Source organism: Heterodontus francisci, chromosome 4 (assembly GCF_036365525.1).
Source record: "Heterodontus francisci isolate sHetFra1 chromosome 4, sHetFra1.hap1, whole genome shotgun sequence".
In the NCBI taxonomy this organism is placed as follows: domain Eukaryota; kingdom Metazoa; phylum Chordata; class Chondrichthyes; order Heterodontiformes; family Heterodontidae; genus Heterodontus; species Heterodontus francisci.
The window spans coordinates 109940606-109964699 of NC_090374.1; the positions used below are offsets into that span (position 1 = coordinate 109940606).

Below are 24094 nucleotides of genomic sequence, written 5' to 3' on the forward strand. Positions count from 1 at the left end.
TGGCCCATCAAGTCCATGCTCTCTGTAGAACAATCAGTCCCTGTCCCAGTAACCCCACCTGTTTATTTCCTTCAACTGCCCAACCAATTTCCTTCTGAAATCATTCATTGTCTTTGCTTCCACCACTTTCATAGCCAGCAAGTTGCTGCACCTTATTTTTTATTCGTTTGGGGGATATGGGCATCGCTGGCTATATAGTTCCAAGTCAGGATGGTGTGTAGCTTGGAGGGGAACTTGCAGGTGGTGGTGTTTCCATGCATCTGCTGCCCTTGTCCTTCTAGGTGGTAGTGATCGCGGGTTTGGAAGGTGTTGTTGAAGGAGGCTTGGTGAGTTGCTGCAGTGCGTCTTGTAAATGGTACACACTGCTGCCACTGTGCGTCAGTGGTGGAGGGTATGAATTTTGAAGGTGGTGGAAGAGGTGACAATCAAGTGGGCGGCTTTGTCCTGGATGGTGTCGAGCTTCTTGTGTGTTGTTGGAGCTGCACCTGTCCAGGCAAGTGGAGAGTATTCCATCACACTCCTGACTGTGCCTTGCAGATGGTTGAGTCACTGGGGAGTGAGGAGATGAGTTACTTGCTGCAGAATTGCCAACCTCTGACCTGCTCTTGCAGCCATAGCATTTATGTGAATGGTCCAGTTCAGTTTCTGGTCAATGGTGAGCCCCAGGATTTTGACAGTGGGGGATTAAATTATGGTAATGGTATTGAACAGCAAGAGGAGATGGTTAGATTCTCTCTTGTTTGTGATGGTCATTGCCTGGCACTTGTATGACATGAAAGTTACTTGCCACTTATCAGCCCAAGCCTGGATATTGTCCAGGTCTTGCTGCATATGGACACGGGCTGCTTCAGTATCTGAGGAGTTGCGAATGGTGCTGAACAATGTGGAATCAGCAAACATCCTCACTTCTGACCTTATGATGAAGGAAAGATCATTGATGAAGCAGCTGAAGATGGTTGGGCCTTGGACATTACCCTGAGGAACTCCTGCAGTGATGGCCTGGGACTGAGATGACTGACCTCCAACAAGCACGACCATCTTCCTAAGTGCTGGATGTGATTCCAACCAGCAGAGAGTTTTCCACCTGTTCCCATTGACCCCAGTTTTGCTCAGGCTCCTTGATGCCATACTTGATCGAATGCTGCCTTGATGTCAAGGGCAGTCACTCTCACCTCACCTCTGGAGTTCAGCTCTTTTGTCCATGTTTGGACCAAAGCTGTAATGAGGTCAGGAGCTGAGTAGCCCTGGCAGAACCCAAACTGAGTGTCAGTGAGCAGGTTATTGCTGAGCAAGTGCTTGATAGCACTGTCAATGAACCCTTCCATCATTTTGCCGATGATCAGGAGTCAACTGATAGGGCTGTAATTGGTTGGATCGGATTTGTTCTGTTTTTGTGCACAGGACATACCTGGGCAATTTTCCACATTGCTGGGTAGATGCCAGTGTTATAGCTGTACTGGAACAGCTTGGCTAGGGGCGCGGTTAGTTCTGGAGCAGAAGTCTTCAGTACTATTGCTGGAATGGTGTCAGGGCCCATAGTCTTTCTAGTATCCAGTGCCTTCGGTCGTTTGTTGATGGAATGTGGAGTGAATCGGATTGGCTAAAGACTGGCATCAGTGATGCTGGGAACCCCAGGAGGAGGCCGAGATGGATCATCCACTCGGCACTTCTGGCTGAAGATGGATGCAAATGCTTCAACCTTGTCTTTTGCACTGATGCACTGGGCTCCCCCATTGTTGAGAATGGGGACATTTGTGGAGCCTCCTCCTCCAGCTCGTTGTTTAATTGTCCACCACCATTCATCACTGGATGTATCAAGACTGTAGAGCTTACATCTGATCCGTTGGCTGTGAGATCGCTTAGCCTTGTCTATTGCATGCTGCTTCCGCTGTTTGGCATGCAAGTAGTCCTGGGTTGTAGCTTCACCAGGCTGACACTGCATTTTAGGTATGCCTGGTGCTGCTCCTGGCGTGTTCTACTGAAATCTTCATTGAACCAGGGTTGGTCCCCCGGCTTGATGGTAATGGTAGAGTGGACAATATGCCTGACCATGAGGTTACAGATTGTGGTAGAATACAATTCTGTTGCTGCTGATCACCTACAGCACCTCATGGATGCCCAGTTTAGCATTGCTAGATCTGTTCGAAATCTATCCCATTTAGCATGGTGGTAATACCACACTACACGACGGTGGGTACCCTCAGTGTGAAGACTCCACAAGGACTGTGCGGTGGTCACTCCTACCAATACTGTCATAGACAGATGCATCTGCAACAGGTAGATTGGTGAGGAAAAGGTCTAGCAACTATGCCCTTTAGGACTCAGTTAACTTGGTCAGTAGTGATGCTACTGAACCACACTTGGTGATGGACATTGAAGTCCCCCACCTAGAGTACATTTTGTGCCCTTTCTACCCTCAGTGCTTCTTCCAATTGGTGTTCAACATGGAGAAGCACTGATTCATCAGTCAAGAGGAGAGGGGACTGTGGGGGGGGGGGGGGGGGGTGGGGGGGGCGGCGGTAGGTGGTAATCAGCAGGATGTTTCCTTGCCCATGTTTGGCCTGATGCCATGAGACTTCATGGGATCCGGAGTCAATATTGAGGACTCCCAGGGTCACTGCCTCCCGACTATACACTACTGTGCTGCCATCTCTGGTGGGTCTGTCCTTCCAGTGGGACAGGACATACCCGGGGATGGTGATGGTGGTGTCTGGGACATTGTCTGCAAGGTATGATTCCGTAAGTATGATTATGTCAGGCTGTTGCTTGACTAGTCTGTGGAACAGCTCTCCCAATTTTGGCACAAGCCCCCAGATGTTAGTAAGGAGGACCTTACAGGGTCGACAGGACTGGGTTTGCCGTTGTCGTTTCTGGTGCCTAGGTTGATGCCAGGTGGCCCGTCCAGTTTCATTCCTTTTCTTAGACTTTGTAGCAACTTGAAACTACTGAGTGGCTTGCTAGGACATTTCAGAGGGCATTTAAGAGTCATCCCCATTGCTGTGGGTCTCGAGTCACATGTAGGCCAGACCAGGTAAGGACAGCAGATTTCCTTCCCTAAAGAACATTAGTGAACCAGGTGGGTTTTTACAACAATCGGCAATGGTTTCATAGTCACCATTAGACTAGCTTTTAACTCCAGATTCATTAATTGAATTCAAATTTCACCATCTGCCATGGTGGAATTCGAACCCATGTCCCTAGAGCACTAGCCTAGACCTCTGGTTTACTAGACTAGTTACATTACCACTACGCCACCACATCCCCACCTGCCCTTCCTCTTGACAAATGGATGCGGGGGTCTTTGTTAGAATCAGGTAACTGATAGTTCTCTAGTCAGAGTGGCTCCACTGGAGACTTCAGTTTCCAATTAAGCCAGCCTGACTAGAGACAAATGGATAACCTTACTCTAAAAATCAGTATGTTAGAAGAGAAACTGAGATCAGGAGCCAGATGTACGTATTCAGCACTTATTGATAAAAGCCACATGCCAGTCCCAGTTTCATTTAAAACTTATGGCCTGGAAATTCCTACAGGACCACTGTACCTCTATAAGTGTGGGCACTGCATCCAGCCTCATCCCATAGTTCCATACCCTCCTCTAGTACAAATACATTTTCACGTCCAAAGTTGTGATGTGTTGAATAGATGATAAAGTTAGTGAGATTGAAAGTCCATGGGCCTAAGAAACTGCATATTGGGAGCATAAACCAGGCAAAGTAGTATTCCTAAGAGATAGTGAGGAGAGTGGCAATGGGAAAGGAGTCTATCTCAAACAGTAAATAAGCACATAGCAGCTTTCATAAATTTGAACTGCATGAATGGACAATTTCCTTCACATATATGATTTACATTAAGGGGAGGAAAGACTTGCATCCTTCACAATATTAAGATGTCTGAAAGTGCTTGACAGCAAATTAAGTATTTATAAGGTGAAGTCTATGCAGCTAATTTATGCACAGCAAAGTCCCACAAACAACAATGATACAAATGACCAAATAATCTCTTTAGTGTTGTATATTGAGGAATATATATTGGCCAGGACACTGGGGAAAATTCCACCGCACTTCATTGAATAATGTCATGGGATCTTTTGCGATCACATTCAAAAGAGTACACCTCCAAAATATGAACCTGAATTATGTGCTAAGTCTCTAGCGTGGGACTTGAATTCACAACCTTCTGATTCAGCACCAAGATTAACTCAAGACTAAAAGTTAGGTGTTTTTTTACATTCGAAAACTACATCTCAAGACATTCAAAAAATCATGTTTTGTGACTTTCATCTTTTGAATACAAAAAAAACTGACTTGATGCTGCTAATATTTTTCTATCACTGGACATGGAGAGAGGGATACTCACATACAGCATGCTTTAGGAATGGACCATTTTACTGTCAATCAAAAAAGATCAGATGCATGTTGGGAGCTTTAATATGTTATCATGTTGACTTTTTTTCACTGAAAGTGATTGGGTCCAGGAAAAAAAGACTAAAAATAACTTTCAGCTTCAGTGATGGGGGAACAACTGGTTGTATTGGAGCAGTTGTCTGTTATAAACCCCGTCGGATTCTCTCTGCCATCGTCTTCAATGCAAAGGAAAAAAAAAAATCGGGTGGGGTGTACAGTAGGCAACCAATCCAATACCACCAGTTTTCTGTCCCAACTGAAGCTGAAAGTTGCCCCCGTGAAGCCTTTGGCTTTGCAAGATGCACAAGCATCAAACTAAAAATGTTATTGGACAAATCATAAAAAGATCAGCAGTGAATTTCCTTGGACCAGTAGCAGCTCTGAGGAAATTCCTGGCCATGACAAATTAATCATTTTCTTGTGAATGAGAATTTTGTGTCTTTGTTATGTGGCAAACCTTATCAGTCCTAAATTGCTGAGTTTACAGAGTCCAAGGTCAAGCTGACAGGATTCTTTGAAGGTATTTGGAGCAATTTCATTGGTTGTCCTTCTATTTTTATTGTTAGCTTTTGCAGACAACTCATTGTTGATTGGTTGTTTTACTACACCTTAGTAGATTTTCATTGAAGTTTATGTACCTGCTTTGACCATTAATGATTGGCACGTTCTCTATTTGTTTAACTGTGATTAAGTGAATATGGAATTTGAGCTAGTCAGGTGCATATGCCATATTGTCTTATACAAAAGTGTGCATGTCCAAATGTAATGTGAAGAACAAAACATGCTCTAGATGCAAGACGTTTCTATGGATAAAATGTACACGTACGCATATTACTATATATGTCATACATACAGACACATACAGTAATCTCTGGAAGCTGGTCTGTTATGTTGGTTTTAGTTGAAATAAAAAAAAATTCCTCTCCACAGGGTCCTGATGAAAATTAGCCTGGGTTAAGTTGGGGTCACCTCACATCATCATTTTTAAGAAGATTGATCTCATTTAAATAGATGTGGGAAAATAATGTTAGTTATATTAGAAAAGAACAGCTGACTCTCATCAGTCCACATCGCAATGTCTCCGCTCACAACTCTTCTTCAGTCTCTCTTATAAATAGATATACGACAAGCAGAAGAAAGGCAAATTACAAGATTATGCAATCTTTGTCATGGTATATTAGCCTTTTCCCAGCAATGTAAGGGCACTGGAATACGGTGAGTTGACTTTTCTGACGGTATCTGAATATAGTTATGCAAGGTGCGGACAGCAGAACAGGACTCCCAGTTCACTACACCTCATATACTTTAAGAAATGCAGAATTGGCAAAATTCTGTTGGGCTTAATACAGATTAGGATCAACGGTCCTAGTTCAAATAATGATAAGAAAAAAAAAAGTACAGTACTAGAAAGAGAAAATTTCATTTGCAAAAGCACAGGGAGACACTTTTTCCTTAATCTGTACTATTGTAACCCATCTTTCCCTCCCACAGCCTAATCTTTGACCCTTTAGCATGGCAGAGAGCTTCAAAATATTTTGTGTAAAGTTGCTTTAAAGATGTAAAGATGTTTTATACATGCTAACTGGCAACCGAACAGAAGCTAAGCAGAATCTCAAAAAAGCTGACTGCTCCTAAAAGGCTGACAGCTCAAAAACAACTCACATGCAATTACATAAAATGGGTCACGAGCTTGTTATAGGTTGCTGGTGTAATCAACATTCCAACACTTGTTTATCAGAAGAAAAAGGAAACTTGTGGGGATTTTCCATAATTGTTTGTGCAGAGATCTAAGGCTATTATGGATAAGTAACATACTCTCCAATCTGGATTTTAAGTTCTCGATGTGGTCGGGGTCTGATAGCGCACTGGAAAGTTGGAAGTAAGTGCACCATGGCAGTCAGTGGCTTTATAACCTAGACACCGCATTGTCATATAATTTCCAGGCTTCCCGACCAATAAGTGTGAGCGGGTGTGCATATGACCTACATGAGTTGATTTCAACTTCAGTATTTAAAGGGGCACTCCAATCATGCAATATGATGGATTTTGGAGTTGGGAGTACAACAAAAGAAATTGGCAGAATGAAATACAGACATGTAAAAGCTTCACTTCGTTTTAGTGATGCCTCCCTGGATGTGATGCTGGGGACTAAGTGCCCGTAGGAAACTTTTCTTCCTTACTGACGGGAGGAAGAAGACAGCCTGTGAAACCAAGGTGGAGTGGCTGCAGGTTGCCCGTGAGATCAGCAGCAGAAGCATGATGCCACACTTGTGGATTTAATGCCAAAAGCAGTTTAATGACAAAGTAGTATGGCAGGAAAGATGAGTACAGTGGCACATTCACCGGATGTATTATCTCAACCCCTCACTCTGCTTACTCAAGCCTACTCCAGCACATCATTCCTCACACCAACTTACCTTGCGGTACACCCATTCCTCTTTGTCTATGCATTTCCTCACATTCCCATATGTCCATCCAACACTGACACTCACCCTTATTTTAATGCAATATCACCCCTCCCTCAATCACCCTCAACAAGTGCTCTCCATCTATCCATTCAACACATGCCATTACTCTTTCACAGAGGTCTCTTCTTTCCCTCCTTGCATGAGAAGACAGCACAGAACACAAGGGAGAGGCAGAGATCTGGAGGTGCTCCTCCAGCCATCTCTCAACTGACAGCTGCTAGGGGGCGGCACTGGAGATCAGCAGTGTCTCAGAGTGCTTGGCCGGAGATGGGGAACATCAGTATCAGATAGCCACATGGCATACAGCACTCACTCATGTCACCTTGATGTTAGCAGTGAGTGAATTATAACCATATGCATAATGATCATTTAAAACATTCTTAATGTGCCGGTTCCATTTCACGTCTTTAATTTCCCACAAGCCCATAAAGCGTCCTGTAGGAGGACATCGACTTCTCAGAGGAGGTCGATCCTTCTCGGTACACCGTCACAGGATTCATGCAGATGATGCACCAGCTCAGATACACTTCAGTGGGACTGGTAAGACAGATAATTGGGTTTTCACCTGGTGACTCACACAAGTGAACAAGAGCAAATGGTGGAGACAGGGACATAAGTGCTTCCAACCCTGCTTGAGCTGCTGCTTCACTTAGTGAGTGTGCTGCTGCTTTGCTACTGACCCCCCTGGCTGGAATCCCTGTGCTGTTAACCACCCTAGCTGCAATTCCTGTGTGACTATGCTGTTGGCCTCCCTGGTTGGAGTTGTTCTACTGCTGTCCCCCTGTGCTGCTGTGCAGCTGACTCCCCTGAATGCTGGGTACGGGCTCTTGCAAACTGACCTCTCCTGATTCCCTCTCTCCATGCAGCTGCAGGTCTGTGAGGAACAGTCTCTTGCTGCTCCTGGCTCTGCTGCTGCTGTCCCTGCTGATGCTGGTCATGTTGCTCCTCATTTGAAGTCCAAAGTAACAGAGCAGAAGTGGCACCCATGCAGATCTGATAGCTCAAAGCTCCAAAGTGCAGATCAGGTGTACAAACCTCCACAATTTTCATAGTTACCAGTGCTGTGAACAAAGCCATTTATAAAAACAGATATAACAAAAAAGCAGCTGTGGGGTGTCAGTACATATTGCCAAATTTCCCTGTCATATCTACAGCTCCTTCAACTGCTGCTGTGTTCTCGCCTTGCTTTCACTGGCAGGTTCCAAGAAGCCGGGCAAACCTACGGACCCCCAGTTAAATTGAAAATGACGTGTTAATATCATTGTAACTGATTGATCAACATATTCAAATTGACAACACACCTCTCCCATGGGTGTTGCTTGCACACAGCCGAACATGCTGCAGTTAAATGTGGAAGTCGGCAGGTCGGAGCTATCTTCCCGACACACTGTCGATTTCCCTGGCCCCCTCCTTCTGAGTTCGTGATGTACTGCCAATTTTAGAAAAGGATATATTGTAGATTATACGCAAAAATTATTTGCTGGTGAGGTCTGGAGGCAACCACCCAGAGATTCTTGACTTTTGACATTTTATTTTGTCCAGCATTTGTAGTTTGTTTTTATATATATGTAACATTGTTATGTAATTGTTATTACCGATCATGGTTATATTTCATAATGCACAAACACACCACACAATTAAAACACACAACACAGGCTCCCTGATGATTCAGTGAGTTTTGAAGTCTGGAAGTGGAGAAGGGTTTTTGGAGAAATGGCGTGGCCAATGTTGTGCAAGTAAGCAGTCTTAGTGATCTGTAGGAAATAAAGTTTGAAGCATTACTCTGGGTTTGCTGTTGACATAAAGTTTCCTATTATAAATGATGATACAAAACATTACTGAAAATTTGTGCCAAGAAAGTAAGGGTAACATGCAAAGTAAGTGCACATCATATGCCAAGATATTTAATATCTACGAGCAAATTTCCAGTGGCATTGTTCAAATATCTGAGGATATACTGCTTTATAACAATGCAGATATTTATCTATCGAAGGAATAAAATCAGGATCACTGATTTATAGGCCTGAGTTTTATGCCCCCCTGCAGGAGCGGGCTGGTAGCGGGGAGGGGGTATGGTTCGTAAAATTGAATGGGTGCCGTTCCCGACGCCTTCCTGCTCCCGCTGCAACTTTACAAGGGGCGGCAGCAAGAAACACCCACCTGCCCCAGGCCAATCAAGGCCCTTAAGTATTTTACCAGCAGCCAGCAGGCTGCTACGGTCCCCCAGGCGGCTTCCAAGGAAAATTTGGCAGGCTCCTTGCGGGCTGGGGGTGCCCTCCTGATTGGGCACCCTGTGCCCCACGGCCCAACCACACACTCCACACACTACCGCCCCCCACCCCCAATCAACCCCCCTTGCCTCGCCAGGGCCTGGCCAATTGTCCCCGGTGAGGCCCCACGATCTTACCCTCATCGCGGGGCTGGCGTCACTCTTGCTGCTGTGGCTAGGTGCAGTCCCAGCAGTGGCGCTGCTGGGACTGAGAGCTGCTGGCCCGCTGATTGGCCAGCAGCTCTTGGAAACGGGACTTCCTGCCTCAGAGGGGTGAAGGTCCCGCCCAAGGCCAATTAAGGCCCAATTTTGGGGAGAGATCTCCACAACTCTTCCATCATTCTGTGATAACCTCTAAATGTATGGAATTTATTTTATTTAGATTTATTCCTTTATCTGTGTATTTAATGTTGTCCCTAACCAGTTTTATAACTGATAATACAGCAAAATGGTATGCAAGATGTACCTATCTTCCTAGGTACCAGATAGTGTTATAATTTTGGTGTTTTGCAGTACCAGGAAGGAAGAGTAGTGTTTAGCTAGTGGTGTTTAGTTGGTCCTGAGCTTTGAGTGAGCTGGGCCGGGAATTTTGGCAGTATCACAGGAGATTTGCTGGGATTCTGCAGCATGGGGGGAGGTAGGGGTTCTTTGGTTCAGTGTCACTATGAAACGGGAACTTTGAATTTAGCAGAACCTCTAGATGGGGCTCAGGGTGTGTCTCACTGTGGATTCCTGGTATCAGCTAGCAGTGAGGGGAGGGGTAGGACATGGGCCTGATGACTTTGGGTTTTGCTTGGTTTCATTGGTATCAATGATTAGAATGTTTACATGTTTTAACTCTCAAAACTTTGGTAATAATCAGGTGATAATTAAAAGCTTTGTTAGCTTTCAAAATTAACATTTTGATTTACTCTAAAATGTAATAGATAAACAAAGTGATTCCTGACAACGCAGCCGGCCACTGATGTCATCAGGCTACGCCAAGGTGTGCACATGCGCAGACGGGCTCCTGCTCTCTGCGCGTGCGCTGCGTTCCGACTTGCCAAGACTAGTAAAGTGCATGCGCCGATGTCGTCATCGCATGACGTGTGCATCTTCGGGCAACGCGCCTGGTCGGCCTCCGTGCATGCGCTTTACGCGTACAGCAATGCAACGCCAACAGGTATTCACCCATGTGTCAAGCTCCGCTGCCCCCTCGCTGTTCTCTCCGGCCGCTCTGCTCCCCCCCCTCGCTGTTCTATCCGGCCGCTCTGCTCCCCCCTTGCTGTTCTCTCTGGCCGTTCCCCTACCCCGCTGCTGTTTCAGGCCGCTCCATTCATCCCCCGTCCCCAGCCCGCTCGCTCGCCCCCCCCCCTCCCCCATCCCCTGCACAATTCAAAAAAAACAACAGCTTTTGAAAACAAAGCTAGAATTGACCAGTTCAATCCTGGCTCGTGCTCTCCCTCCCGCCATTGTGTGCTGCCATGTGTTTAGGTTAGGTTGCCTTCATGTGATTATTTGAGCAGCACCATCTTTAGTCCTGGCAGCTGCCTGAAGTCACAGACTGTGACGTTTTAGTGGCACATGTTGCATTTGTGCATGTGCCACTGCAGCGCCACCTAGTGATAGCGTTGTCAGCAAACGCAGCCACTGAAGGGCCAATGAGCCAGCAGCTTCAAGGCAGTCCGAGAGAAAACGGGACAAAAAAATTCCTGCAGTGGGATATGATCTAAAGTAAAATATTGAAACAATTTTCACCCCTTTTACACTCAGGTGGATTGGTGAAAATGGGATTTGACAAATAATTTGTAATAATGTCATGGTAATGATAATGTCAGGTAGATAGTATCGTAGCTCAGCATTTTGTTCATTCTGTCTTCAATGTCCACCTAACTCCACACAAAATTTTAATAATAGTTTTTGATGGTCAGGCATTTCTGCATAATAGACCAAATTACCTAACTGTCTGACTGGGCTGTCCTACGTTAAACAGCACTTCATTATCAAAGCCGCAATACAGATTGCTCATCACTAAATTGTTTGCCTGCCTACCAGCTGATAAATTACTTGTAATACATGTAACAGGTAATATTTGTTAATCTATTCCAAATTTCAATCCATCATTCCCTTACTGAACAAAGGTGGCTAACAGATGCTGACAGACAGTTTTTGTCACCAGACATTTCAGAATGTGTAGCCAAAGCACTACTCTGCTTACAATAGCCCAGAAGACAATATCATGCTCAAACATTTTTGTTTTGCAAAATGTCCTACCTAAACTTGTTTTTACAATTTTTCAAATGACATCTCAGTGATTTTAGCAACATTTTTGTTCATTTTCTTGCTTCTTACTCACCATTTGATTTATTTAGTTTCTTAAAAGTAGTTTATGCACTCAGTCCCTACACCCAGACTGGTTATATAAATTGTTTCCTTTCCTGACACGTACAACATACATACAGATATGCAAACACATGTGTGGATGTACTAATGCACAAAATAAAAAGTAATCAAAATTCTTATTTGAGCTACTTGATCTTAGAAGGGCATTTTGTTACAATGCAAGCTAAGATATAAATGATTTATGTTATTTGAACTATGATACTGCACTTGAATTATTCAGGATTCATAAATTATGTTAATTCTAGTGACATGTAAAAAATGATTTATGAAGCCAAGAAAATGCACTAATTAAAGGTTCTATTTGTTTATATGCAAAGGATCCTTTAATTAGGAAGGGCTAAGTAGAAGAAGTGTTTCACTCTTGTTCATTTTACAAGAAAATTCCTAATTATACAGTGTTTAGTTCACAGCAGTACATTTGTCATATATACTTTTGAAGATATGTAGTCACCCATAACATCAAAGTTGTCCGACTGAATGTAGGTCCACTGTTATCAAGCAACAAGGGCACTTGATCAAAATGCAGTCATTTATAGAATAGCAGTTGTTTTAGAATGAATACCATACAACTCAGGAAAGCAGAAGTCAAAGCAAGCTGACATTTGAAGCAGAAGACTGCACTTCAATGTTGAACAAACCCCCTTGGGGCTCTTCATTGATGCTACTGCAGCACCATTGCTGCAGAATTACCAGAGAATTATTTTCAGTTAAAACAAGCTCCAGATAGTTCAAGAATTCTACTGACTGAAAGATAAAATTCCAAACCTTGCAAGACGGCTACATGCTCATACATAATGAACCTGACAGATCTACCAAATCCAGTTGGCCATCTCTAAATTAGTATGCAATTCCCTTTTTGCACTTTCCCAAATTGAGCAGTTAGTAATAAATAATGTAGTATGTGGCACTGAACCTGGTCATGTTATGAGTATATTTTATAGGTTTTTTTTTGAGGACTCATATTTTAGAACTAGACATTGGTTTATTTTGAGAAAACTGAAAAGACTCCATGGATGGGTTTTTACCAGGTTCATTGAGGGGTCTGGCTTTGAAGGCACCTCTTTTCAAATAATTACCCAGCAGGAGTTGTTTCTGACTTGGGGAAGATGTTTACAGCGAAGTGACAGGCCAAGATTTATAGGGGTCAGGAGGCTTGGCTCTTGTGACATTGTTCATGGTTTTGCTTTTGTGAAAGTGAGTTGGGATGTGGACAATGGTTTGAAAAGACAGTTGGAGAAAATTTGCCAAGACGACCAAACTACCCCAACTCAGTTTGTTCCAGCAGTTTGAAAAAGGCTGCTAGTTTTCCATCTTTCAAGAAGCTGAGAAGCGAGTGTAAGAAGCAAACTGAAACTGCTGCCACATTTCTACTTTAAGGCCTGTCTGAAACCTCTGTTGCTGCATTTCCTGGAAAGCCTACCCAAACTGATCTTCAACGTCACCTGAAAAGAACTGTTCTAAGAAGATCCCAGTGACAGCTGTCTATACGCATTTGGGATGCCAAACCAAAACAAAGGACATATTTTCATTTCTTCTCTTTATTCTTCAAGAATTAGAAAGCATTTAATCCAAGTGTTTTTTGTCTGTTTTTTTTGTGATAGAGCTCTAAAAGGCAAATCCCGTTATTTTTCTGGTTAACGTACCCACGCGCGTGTGTGTGTGTGTGTGTGTGAGGGGCTAAGGTAAAAGGGAATTTTTATTTTTCAATCTGTGTGTTTATGCTTTGCTTCATTACTGGTTAAGACGTGTTTTATAATAAACTGATAATTTTGTTGTTTATTAAAGAAACCTGGTTGGTGTGTGTTATTCTGGGAAAAATAGAGTATATGATTGATCGTATCGGTAAGTGGGAAAATTTAAGTACATGCTGTGACCTGTGGAGAAGTGAAACTAAAATAAACAGTGCACTCCTCCCACCTCGGTCATAATAGCCATCAGAATAAAGTTCATATGCAACAAATACATATAATTAATAAAAGTCAATACAAATTAAATTTCTCTCCATTAAATTAATTAATAAACAAAGTAAAGATATTCACAACAATCTCAAGCACCAACATAAAAATGAAGTGGAATTGCACTTTCAAATGTGCAGGGCTTTTGTACCATCAATTAAAATTAAACACAGATAATTTACAATCAAGCACCACAGGGAAACAATCAAGTGCAAAAAGAGAGGCAGCAAAGAGCAAAGACAGCAAAATAAAAGTCAGAGAAACAGCACAAGAATGAGGAATGATTAATATACGTACATATGAACATATCAATTTGGAGCAGCAGTAGGCCACTTGGCACCTCGAGCCTGCTCCGTTATTTGATAAGATCATGGCTGATCTGATTGTGGCCTTGTCTCTACTTTCCTGTCTACGCCCTATATCCTTTCACTCCCTTGTTAAATCAAGAATCTATCTAACTTAGCCTTAAAAATATTCAATGACTCTGCCTCCACTGCTCTTGGGCGAAGAGAATTCCACAGACTAATGAGAAATAATAACTCAGAGAAAAAATTTCTCCTCATCTCCATCTCAAATGGGAGACCCCTAATTTTAAAACTGTGTCCCCTGTTTCTAGTCTCTCTCATAAGGGGAACCATTCTCTCAGCATCCACCCTGTCAAGTCCCCTCAAGATCGTATATATTTCAATAAGATCACCTCTCATTCTTCCAAACTGCAATGGATACAGGCCCAACTTCTCCAACTTTTCTCTCATAAGATAACTCCTTCATCCCAGGAATCAGTCAAGAGAACTTTCTTTTAACTACTTCTAATGCAATTATCTCCTTTCTTAAGCAAGGAGAGCAAAACTGTACACAGCACTCCAGATGTGGTCTCACCAGCAGCCTGTACAACTGTAGCAAAACTTCCCTACTTTTATATTACAGTCCCCTTGCAATAAATTACAATATTCCATTTGCCTTCCTAATCACTTGCTATACCTGCATACTAACTTTTTGTGATTCATGTACGAGGACACGCAGATCCATCTCTACTGCAGTTCTGCAATCTCTCCCTATTTAAATAATACCACTTTTCTATTTTTCCTACCAAAGTGGACAAGTTCACATTTTCCCACATGATACTTCATCTGCCAAATTTTTGCCCACACACTTAACCTATCTATAGTCCTTTGTAGACTCATGTCCTCCTCACAGCTTACCTTCCTACTTATCTTTGTGTCATCAAAAAATTTAACAACCATACATTTGGTCCCTTTATCCAAGCCATTGATACAGATTGTAAATATTTGAGGCCCCAGCACTGATCCCTGCAGCTCTCCACTAGTTACAGCTTGCCAACCTGAAAAAGACCAGTTTATCCCTACTCGCTACTTCCTGTTAACTAACCAATCCTCTAACCATGCTAATATGTTACCCCCTACACCATGAGCTCTTATTTTGCGTAGTAACTGTGGCACCTTATCAAATGCCTTTTGGAAATTCAAGTACACCACATCTAAAGGTTCCCCTTTATCCACATTGCTTGTTACTTCCTCAAAGAACTCTAATAAATTAGTCAAACATGATTTCCTTTCACAAAACCATGTCGACACTGCCTTTTGCATTAAGATTTTCTAAGTGCCCCGTTATAACCTTGTTGATAATAGATTCTAGCATTCTCCTTATGACAGATATTAGGCAATGTGGCCTGTAGTTTCCTGTTTTCTGTCTCCCTCCTTTCTTGAATAGAGGAGTTACATTCATTATTTTCCAATCTGATGGGACCTTTCCAGAATCTATGGGATTATAGAAAATTACAACCAATGCATCTACTATCTCTGCAGCCACTTCTTTTATGACCCTAAGATGAAGTCCATCAGGTCCTGGGGACTTGTCAGCCTTTAGTTCTAATAGTTTTCTCTCTTTCCCTGGTGATTACAATTGTTTTAAGTTCTTCCCTCACTTTCACCTCTTGATTTACAAGTATTTCTGGGATGTTATTTGTGTCTTCTACAGTGAAGATAGACACAAAATATCTGTTCAATGCTTCCGCCATTTCCTTATTTCTCATTATTAATTCACCAGACTCACTCTCTAGAGGACCCACGCTCACTTTTGTTACTCTTCTTTTTATATTTTTTAATATGTTTATTATCTTTCCAATTTACATACTAAGCCAGATAAGAGTCTGGACAAGTGACCAAGTCACAGGCCTCTGCACATTTGTTATATTACTAGTTTCTCAGGCACAATCCAGGAAGAGATCTTCTTGTTGTCCCTTCCTGTGACTCACTGGAAGCTAGTCTGAGCTCCTGCTCAGCAGAAAGCTAGCATTCCCAAATCTTCAGCATTTGTATCTTCTAGTCACAAAATTTGTTTCTGTAGTGCCACTGGTGCCAGTGCTATGGAAGCCTGAAACTTAAAAAAAATGGCAACCAGGTCACTTACAGCACCAGCAGCACTGACCATAAGGGCATTATTGCGGGCATACCATGCGCGTGGTGCATCATCTGCCATTTCGGGCCCTGCATGTTTTGTTGGCGCCCTCTCTTAATTACTCCCAGCTGAACATGTATTCAGCTGTATGAGGGACCCTCCACTCGTGCTATCGTGCTATTGCAAAGGCTAACCATCAAAGCTTCAGTTGTTGGTGCAGTTAGTGGAAGTACTCTGTTGAGTGTTATTGGAGGAGTTTTGCAAACTTTTGGGTGAAGTGGGATTTGAGAAGGGGCATAAGGCAAGAACATATCATCCAAGGAGCTGGTGCTGGATTTTGACAAAGAGGTCAGAGGAGCTGGAAGGTCTGTCAGGAGAAAGCTTGCTTCAGTAGTGGGAGCTATAGCTGCAGTACCTCTTGGGCTGCAGTACCTCTTGGGCTGCAACATGACTTGAAATGAGTCATGAAATGAGAAATGCAGCAGAGAGGGGAATCTGTGCACGGGGTGGCGGGGGGTAGGGAAGGACTCCCAATAGTAAGCCCACCCACCAAGGGTCTTTCAGGAGCACTTCTACCTCCCTCTCAGCCAGGACCTGTGTCAGAGACAGCTGCATTTCACCAAGAAGGTGACGACTGAACTGTGCCACCTCCTAAAATCCGACTATCAGGGGCATGGCAAGGCCGCTACTGCCAATGGCTGTCAAAATCACCGTTACTTTCAATTTCAATACCAGCAGATCCTTCCAAACACGACCAAGCAACATTACCAACATTTCACAGTCCACCAGGAAAGTGACTGAGGCCCTATACAGAAAAGGGAAGACCTACAACATCTTCTCACTTAACAGAGAGAAGCAGGAGGAATGAGCATCGGGCTTTGCCAGGCTAGTGGGGTGCAACTGACTGCACACACTTGGCTCTGTAGGTCCCACATGCTAACAGAGAGAGATGTCCCGCAACTGCAAGGACTACCACACCTAACATGCAGAAGGTGTCTGACCATGCCGAGAAAATCCTCTTGGTGAGTACCTGCTATCCCGGCTGCAGCTATGACACATTCATCCTATGCCAGTCAGGCATACCCACCATCTGTGGCCCTCCACAAAAAACAGAGGTTGACTGCTGGCTGTCAAAGGATAGCCACTCTACACCAGGACCTTTTCTCCCCTTCACCATAAGACCATGCACCTACAATGACAGCCATGCAGTCATCACTGTGGAGCAAACCATCAGCGTCCTGAAACAATAGTTCTGCTGCCAGGACCACTTAGGGGATGCCTCTAGTACTCACTGCAGCATGTCTCCAAGTTCCTAGTGGTCTGCTACATCCTCCACAAGCTTGTATTTTAGGAGGGTACAGCCCTTACCACCAGGCCTTCAGAGGCCACCTCAGGAGAAGGAGAAGGAGAAAGAGGAAGAAAAAGATGAATGGTAGGAAGCATTCAGGACCCCTTCATTCCGAACAGGCTGTTCGTGACTGGATATTCAGAGTCTGGTTCCCTTAACCCCACATCACAGTTGCTGTACAATTCCCCACCTTTCAATCCATCTGCTGTATGCCATCACAGCATCCTGTTGACCAAATCCTGGAGTAAAAGCCACCAACAAAAACCCATTCCATAAACATCTTTATCTAATAATACTTCTAATACCGTATACAAAACTGAGCTATGCATCCTTATGCATTCCTTAATGCCCGTCTTACCTTTACCTGGCCTAGTGCTCCCACGCAGTGCGACCCCAGTGCCTGCAGCATGGCTGGTGGAAGGCTGATGGCCCGACCAGAGATATCAACCAACCTTTATGGCCTGGCATCGGACTTGCACCAGCTCATTATGGGTGACAACAGTCTGAGCTGGCTGAAAGTCAACAGCAAGGTGACTGGCAGAGTGGCATTGTGGGGGTATGATTGCTGACATCCTGAGAGAGGACAGCAGGTTTGTGCACCATGGAGCCAATGTCACTCCCCCTGGTGGTGTCTCAGCAATCCTAGTAATGTGTTTTCGGGCAGACTGTCGGAATACTGAGAGAGCCTGCAAACCCCTTTGAACAGTTGTATCCACAGCCATGATGGTTGCAGTATGAACCTGTATGACACCAAGCTATGATAGCATGCCAACAATGATGGATCTCATGACCTCAGACTGAGTTTCCACTGCAGCCATCAGACAGTGGGTAGCTTCTGCCTGTGCTGCAATGTAAGCTGATAGATTGGCCATCAAATGCTGCATCGTGGTAGATCCACAAGTGGTGTCATAGAGTTGGCCACCATTTCCATACTGGAAAAGATGGTGCGTGAAGCCCTGTGACAGATTAGAGCTGAACACCTCCATGCTCTATGACAGTGATAACAGGCTGTCTGGCAGGCCTGACAATGCATCAAGCATCTTGGTGAGCATCTTCATCAGCATTCTCACATACACCATCCTGTCAAAGTCCTCAGCTGAATCCTCTGCAACCTATCCACCGGTGAGTTGGCACATGAACTATCTTTTTCAGCTGGCCTGGCTGCAGCCCACTTGTGCCTGGTCACACACTGATCCCAACTCTATACTACCCTATAAGGTACACGCAGTGCCAGTATATTAGCTATGTCAGATCAATTAACAATGCTTCTTCCTCAGAGGCCTGGTGTTGCTCTCACCCTTCATGATGAGGCTGAACTGGCTGGCCATGAAGCAATTCTGAAAACAGAAATACAGAAGGAGAGGGTTGGAGTGGAAGGCTAGAGGGCCATGGTCATGCCATCTGTGGCTTTCACTTCTTGCCAGATAGCAGGATCAGGGTGAAGTGGGATTTGAGAAGGGGCATAAGGCAAGAACATATCATCCTGAATGATCTTGGTGATGCCAGATGCAACAGACTCAGTCACAGCCAGTCCCATAATGCAGAACACTGTGTCCTCCAAAGGGGTTATGAGATGCAGACGTGCTTATCCCCTGCTGGTTCTCCTACAACTTATCCTGCAAAAGAGAGGGAATAATGTCAGTGAGGTGTGTTGCAACATGTTTGGGTGTTGTGCCTGCCAGAGTGGAAGGTATGTGGAAGTAGCAAGAGGTTGGTGTGAGGCTGGTAGCATTGGCAAGTGTGTGAGGGCAAGGTGGAGTCTCTGAATGTTAGACATGAGTCCTGATTACTGTTAGGTGAGTGATGTGGTACATTGAGCAGTGTGAGACGTTGGTGGTGTGGTGACTGGGTGCAGTTCTCCTTTAAGTTGAGGGATGTGGCAGGCTACCTTTACAAGATGCTGGCAAGTTGTGCATCCTGCTAGTCACAAATGCACCTGGGCCTCCTGCTGACCATGCAGTCAGTCAGCAGCATATTTTGCTGCAATCATGCTGATGAGTAGGCAGCACGCAGTTTGTATGCTGCCTGCCTCAACAGAATCAGGCATGGGGTAAATGTGCATCGCGATTCCTGTGCCTGAAATTAGGCCTAATCTAATTTTTCCCCCTCCACGTTTCATTTGGAGAAGCTGTTTCTTTTTCAAAATCGAAAAAGACAAGATATAAGTTTTTTTCAAGAATTATTCAGTTTATTGTTTCTAATTCTTACTTCCTCTGCTAAATCTCACTCTCCTCCTTCATTCCATAAAGTAGGCGTTTGATATGTTATTATTGTTGGACATGAAGAGTTTAGAAAATTCTTTACTTTCTTTATTTTAAATGTGTTATAAATATCTAAAATAATCTCCATACAGGTGGTAAAGAGAATAAAATCAAAAGTGCCTCTGATGCACTTAGTTTGAAATTAGTGAATGATTGAACACATTAGTTCAGGGAGGACAGCAGACTATATAGGAGAGAAAACTGCTGGAGAGAGTGGGAAACAACAAGCTGGCAGGAAAACTCGCTCTAACATCAGCAGAGATAATCAAGAGCAATAAAAAAAGATAGCTGAGATTAGTATAAAGGGGTAATAAGAAAAAACAGGGAAAAAGCATTCAGGAGCGTAAAAACATCCCATGCAAATGGACAGAAGTTAATTTTTGAATTAAGTTTAAAGTTAATTAAACAGAGCAGATTGAGGTATAGTTATTTGGACTTCCTTGAATTAATTTATTTTGACCAGACAGTAAAGATATTATGTGCTACAGCAGCTAACATGTACATAGCAATGAACTAGGAAAATATAATTCTCGATCGGTCGTATGATCAAACCATGAGCTGGCAAATCTGTCTGGTTGTCCATGTACTAATGGTAACAGTCCATTCTGCAATCACTTTTGTAGCCAGATCTCTTACTTTTGCCAGTGTGATAGGTATTGATACACCATTCTGGCTGACTTTAATCCCTGGAAAGAAAAAGTTGGCATTGCAATGTATATATTATTGATGTAGAAAAAGCCCACAGAAGAAAGGGCCTGGGATTGGTAGCAGACCCCACACTTAACATGACAAATCACTTTGGAGCAGTAACAAAACCTGGTCTGACTGTACCTTCAGAACTGCATTTAGTTTGGTCACCAGCCATAAGGGAAATATTTACAATATGGAGGGAGTGCTAAGTAGAGTTATAAGACTGATCTCTGATATTAAAGGTTTGAGGTATGAAGACAGACTGAGGAATCTGTGGCTCTTTAACCTTGAAAGAAAGTGACACAGAAGGGACCATATAGAAGTATACAAGATATTAAACAATATAGATAAAGTTAATCTGGGGTACAACTTCAAGTTAATAAAACAAGGGAACATGGGTTAAAAAATTGGTGAAAGAATGTCAGGAACAGATGTCAGGAGAACCTTTTCGCACAAAAACTGCAGTAGTCTTCTGCGTAACACAGCAGAAGCAAAAATGTTAGCTTTATTGACTGTAAACTTCTTTTTAAATTCTAAATGTACATGCTAAAATGGGAGAAATTTGCATATATCTAGTAAAGAACTGTACATCCAGAGTCATGAAAATAAAGGCATCCACACTGACTTGAACAGTTAATACTGTTTGTGCTGCGACCGGGAGGAGGAGGATGACAACTTTCAAGGGAGGGATGGAAGAAGTGCAAACGTATAAACTTCTCACAAACAGTAAAGAGATATTGTGCAGTTCAAATTGACTTGTAATCAAAAAATTCCAAGTATCGTCTTCAAAATTATGATCGATTTTAAAACGATTGGTCTTCAGCTATACACCAAATCAGGAAATGGCAAATTGGTGGGGTGTTTACAAACCGCCTGATTTTCTTTTGAAAAGAAAATTAGGAGTAGGGCAAAATGGGTCACTGATTTGCCATCACCCATTTTGCACGAGTGACGAAGATCAATTCCACCCCCTATGTTTCTCTAATGTGCTAACTGATGACAACAATCCAATATTCAAACTCAGTTCTCCAAGTAACCATTAAATCTGTCTGTTTGGTGTCATTCTGATCATTTCCAAGTAAATTATGTCAATATTAACCTGGCAAAATTGAGAACAATCTGACTTATTTTGTTACTGGTACTTTACTCATGGAGTGCACAATATGGCATTTGTTGGAGCAGCTTTATCACTCTGACACGAAGGAACTGTCAGTTTGAAGTGGGAATCATTTTTCAGCAGACGACATCCTGATGTGTCTAATGAAGCCTTTCTGCTGACAACTCATTTACTATAAATACCCAACAATAATCAGGTGAAGAGGGTTAATAAACTATGTAGATAATTAGTCCTGCACAAGCTGTGTATTAGAAAGAAAGCAAGAAGAAAAAAAAAACAGTGAATTCCGGGTGAACACATCCTCATTTATGCTGCATTAATTTGCATTAGACTTCTTGTGAGGTTCAGTTTTGCTTCAAGTTTGTAATGTGTCTGAATTGCTACATAATAGGCTGAAAATTAGTGAACACATGCAGAGCAGCAGCCTGTGTGCCATTTGTTGCAAATACAAATTAATCTTCAGTTAGTTCTGTTTTAGAGAATAGATTTTTAAAATCTCTAATAAATACGTTTTACAAACCTTAATGAAGAAATAATTCTACGTATTTTGTAAATTGTAGACAGATATTTGTAAATGTTTTTCAATGATTAGATAGTATTGGCTATATTTAAAACATGGTAATCTACAGAAATAAATTAAAAATCTTTTATTATTTTTACAGAAATAATCATAACTTGTTTTGTTCATAATTTTACTTACCTTATGGTTTGTTTAGTATGATGTAAACATATCAATTGGGCTACTACTTAATGCATGTTTCCCTAAAAACATATCTGCAAAATTTTTGGGCAATTGCATCTTCAGCAATAAGGTCTACTCTTGATATTTAAAATTTGTTTTATGCACAAAATAAAATAAAGTATGAATTTAAGATGTCAGATCATTTAAACAACACAACCTTAAATTAAGGGGTAGATTATGTTCTAGACTATCCTCATTCAGCTCAGATTTGTCAGGGCTTATCTTGCTAATACAGCCAGACTTTTATTTTATTAGTTGTGTCTAATAAGCCTGTCAAAGGGTCAGTACTGACGGAGTCCTGCACTGTAGGAGGGGCAGTAATGAGGGAGCACTGCACTGTCGGACAGGCAATACTGAGGGAACGCCACACTGTCAGAGGGGCAGCATGATATGAAGCCTAACACAGATAGTCTGTCACAGTGCTGAAACAAGTCATTAGTTTAAAGGGAATGCAAAAGGGTTTTTAATATACTGAGTTTAGCTGCAGTTGTCAACTAGAAAATAATTGCCAGAGCATCTGGTAATTTTTAAATTCAACACAAGAATCAACTTAAGCAATCAGATTTATATTTCGGTCACAAAATAGATTTGGTGAAAAAAAAATCCTTCATCCCATTTGATTTCATCCTAAAATACCTATCTGAACTTCTTCCCATGACAACAGCTGTTTTTTTTTAAAAAAAGAAGTCCAATGTCCTGATCTCAACCACCCATCCTCACATTCCTCATATTATGAGTAAGTTTGTCAAAGTAACAAAGGAAACAAGTAATTCCTATCTGTTTTTGTTATGAATACTGTGACGTTTTGCATTCATACCATTCATCAATACTCATGTTCTCTCCTCTCCCCACACTAAAATGATCATGTTATCCTTTTCTACCAGCAGAGATTATACTTAATGCTAATTAACCAGAATCCCTTTCAAATCTTTATTTTTGAAAATTTATTTTGAGATTATGTTAATATTTTTCCCTTGAGCTACCTTTTTCACTAAACTTTCTCGAATTGCATACCTCCTATGGCTTACTCTGTCAATGACACTTATCGAAATGGTAGGCTGGATGATCCCATATGATTATATGGCACAGGAGGATAATGTAATTCAAAAAATGAGGATAATTACACCTAAAATTTAACAACCTACTCTTCTCCATTCATTATTTTACATTTACCATGAACAATACTCCTATGTTGGACCTCTTGGGAAAAGGAGGCCACTGCTTACTTCATGTTTGAGGTGGAGATAAGCAGAGCTCTGTAAATTACATCATACTTTGCAAATACAAACCAATGCTTAGTCATAACAGAAAGATTACTCAATGTAGCTGCCTTAAGTATGTCCTCTCATGCCTCATGCTTGAAATATATTCAAACAGTAGTAACTGTTCATTTAAAATCAAATAACTATTAGTTTCACTAAGGGAATTTAGTGCGAGAAAATTGATAATATTTGAGGGCGAATTTTCCAAGGCTCTACTGTTGGCATGGTGCCTCAGCAATAGCAGGTGCAGGTCAGCAAACTGGGATTGCACACCTGATTTGCAGTCCGTCCAGTTTCCCAACACATATTTTTGATGAATAAGGCTGTATGACAAGGGTACGTCAGCAGCATTGTAGTATATTGAGGTACACGGTCTCACAATGAATTGCCAAACCAGTTGAGGCTCCGTTCACTCTCAGCATATACCTTGCCCATAGAAAATGGTCACGTGACCGGTCAATGGGCCGGGCCTGGCCTACTTTGAAACATTTATGAAAAATAAGTTGCCATTCCATCAGTTTGCAATTGCTATGGAAGTTTGCTTTATTTTTGGTTGTGAGCATTTTGAAAACTTTTATTTCATTCAGTACTTCTGCTAAAAACTTCAGTTTCTAAAGCAAATCTTTCCCAAGATTTCTCAATGACTGCTACAGTACAATTTACACCCAACAAGCTTAGGAGGATAGAAATTCCTTTGTCTGTACCCATTATGCTGAATGATTTGAATGAAGAGAACCAATCCATGAGAAAACAACACCTTTATGCCCAAAAACACC

At 42.4% G+C, this 24094-nt stretch overlaps 1 protein-coding gene across 2 annotated transcripts in view; it reads right to left on the minus strand.

Moving 5' to 3' along the window:
- Positions 1 to 24094, minus strand: part of LOC137369191 (protein prune homolog 2-like) — a 558836-nt gene that overhangs the window by 231854 nt on the left and 302888 nt on the right. The gene's annotated exons all lie outside the window — the stretch shown is intronic.